The sequence below is a fragment of the Amaranthus tricolor genome, chromosome 10, assembly GCF_026212465.1.
Source record: "Amaranthus tricolor cultivar Red isolate AtriRed21 chromosome 10, ASM2621246v1, whole genome shotgun sequence".
Classification (NCBI taxonomy): domain Eukaryota; kingdom Viridiplantae; phylum Streptophyta; class Magnoliopsida; order Caryophyllales; family Amaranthaceae; genus Amaranthus; species Amaranthus tricolor.
In genome coordinates this window covers 9,980,423-9,982,922 of record NC_080056.1, presented here as the reverse complement: position 1 = coordinate 9,982,922, position 2,500 = coordinate 9,980,423, and the positions used below count along the sequence as shown (strand labels likewise).

The 2,500-nt window shown below is 43.1% G+C and overlaps 1 long non-coding RNA gene across 1 annotated transcript; it reads right to left on the bottom strand.

The window, feature by feature from the left end:
- Positions 1-523: 523 nt before the first annotated feature.
- Positions 524-897, bottom strand: LOC130826223 (uncharacterized). The gene is made up of 3 exons (XR_009047039.1): positions 879-897; positions 704-791; positions 524-628 (listed from the first exon to the last, which is right to left on the bottom strand). It is a non-coding gene; the product is annotated as an uncharacterized LOC130826223 (long non-coding RNA).
- Between the last annotated feature and the right edge of the window lie 1,603 nt (positions 898-2,500).

Below are 2,500 nucleotides of genomic sequence, written 5' to 3'. Positions count from 1 at the left end.
GAGTGTTGATGGAAGCCGGGGGAACGAATGGAGACATAGTAGCGGATGTCGATGCCCCTCTGGAAGACCGAGAACGCTGGTGGCCTCTTGTGGACCGAGAACTGGATCCTCCCGAAGAGCTACCTCGATGGCTGAACTCCTTGGAGAAGGAGTGTGGAATGTGTCATCTACCTCGCCAATGACGGGTGGAGTCGGTATGAGGTACTCATAACCCGCCTGACTCAATGCATCGGTCAACGACGCGTTAATGGAGCCTAAGGTCTGAGAACATAGCCGATACCCCACGTCAACTGGCGTTGTAGCGGCCCCTTGAATCATGTCATTACATTGTATGAGCACCGATCGGATGCGCTCAGCCTGTTTGTTATCATTATATTGTTAAAAGAGTTACTTAAAACTATTACTATTTGTTATGACTGTTGAAAGAAAACGTACCAGAAACGTAGATGTCGGATGGTAATGTGATCCTGGCTGCGCAAATGCGGTGTTTGTTAGGCGTAATATGGAGATGTAGCTCGACGATGTCAAAGCAAATAAGAGGACAACGCGATCTCCAAATCTCGTGGCCCGATGTACATATGTGCGGTAGAGCTTCCATCTTAGCCGCTGTGTAAGGCTGCCATGTCATCTGTAATAGAAATCAATATGCTTAGTAATGTATACAATTTATTCATAACTAATACAAATAGTAAATGTTACTAACCTGCTCGTCCCGTTGTCGATCTAGTGCGTCCCTGTAGTAGACGAGAGTATGTGGGGAGTGGGATCTCGAAAGATATACGCGAAGCCAGCTGCAAACAAATAAACATTGATTAACATTTTCATCTATCATAAAATAGTCAAATTATGAATTTGAATAATGAATTGAGTGTTGCTACCTTACTGCCAAAGGATCCACCCCGCGCCGATGCTGTGACCCTAATATCGGTTCAAAATCATCCGCGTCATCTTGCTGATCATGTTGCCCATCCGGTCGAACCGTCCGAATAATGGGCCTCCCTATATGAATGTGCTCCCATGACCATATCTGTAATAACATCAAGCATCCACCAATGTCCTTGGCACCCTTACGAGATGCTCGACATAAGTTACGATACAGATACGCTAGGGCAGCACTTCCCCAACTGTACTCATCTACGCGCTCCAAGTCTCCCAGTAGAGGGAGATAGATCAACTGTACCGAGTCGCCGCTCTTGTCTGGAAACAAGATGCATCCAAACAGGTACAAGATGTAAGCGCGGGCATGTCTGTCAACCGTCACATCATCTGCATCATCCTCAAGCGCGCTAAAATGCTGTCGGAGCCAAGTCAGCTTCAATGATGATCCAACGATGATCTTGGGCTGGGTGGGGTCTTGAGGGTTTTCCGGCCAAACCCCTAGCATCTCATGTACTAATGCTGCCCAATTTCCCTCCCCATGACCAATGACTGCTTGTCCTTCAACCGGTAGTCCCATGATAACTGCCACATCTTGCAACGTGATCGTTGCCTCGCCAACTGTGAGGTGGAATGTATGTGTCTCCGGCCTCCACCTCTCCACCAATGCAGTGATAAGAGCTCGATCGAGCTCCAAGCCCCCGCCCAACAACCGGTGAATGTATCTGAAACCAGCTAGCTCGACTACGTCTAACACCCTCTCATCCACCTCCCACCGTAACGTACTCGTCTGGTAGTGCTGACGAGTAACCAATTGGGCAGTGGAGCCCTCCCACGCAGCTATGCTCCTGTGGGTCGCCTGAAGCGTAAGCACTGATGGATCAACTAGGCCTGGCATCGCCATGATCGCTGTTACATACACTTAATTGTTGAATGTGAGTAAGGGAAGTGTAAATTTTGAAATACAAGAATTTGTGATATTAAGGTATTACAACACTTATTACAAAGTTCAATTCACCCCTAGTAGCTAAAAATACCATGAATATATACAAAAACCATTAAACTAACCCTACAAAATAATAAAGTTTCATTGAAGCATTTCATCAAACACTTTATATGCATACAACCATAAAACAAAAAACAATCCTAAAATTCAACTACAAATGTGTAAAACGTAAGCTTAAATCATGAAAACAATAGAATGTAACAAACAATTAACGTTTTTATAACTTCAATTCAAACAATAATGAACAAAAAAAACAATATGCATATTGAACAAAAAATAGGGTTTTATTCATACCTTAAATGAGGATGAAAATGAACTAGTACACAAGGAGAAGATGGGAATGTAGTTGATTAGCTTAGTTCAATGAGAGGAATTGTAAATTTGAAGTAAATGATAGTGAAGAATTTTTTTTTTAAGGAAAACCGGCAGCAAGATAATGGAAGAAAATGGAATGGAATGGAATGAACTCACGACATTCTGGGTGTTTTGTACTGCTACCAAACCGCCAAATCAAGTGGCGGTTTACTCCACTTTATTTATTATTTTTTTTTTTAAAAAAAAATTCTTAACCAAACCGCCATCTCAGATAGCGTTTTACTCCAAATGCCTGAATAAAAC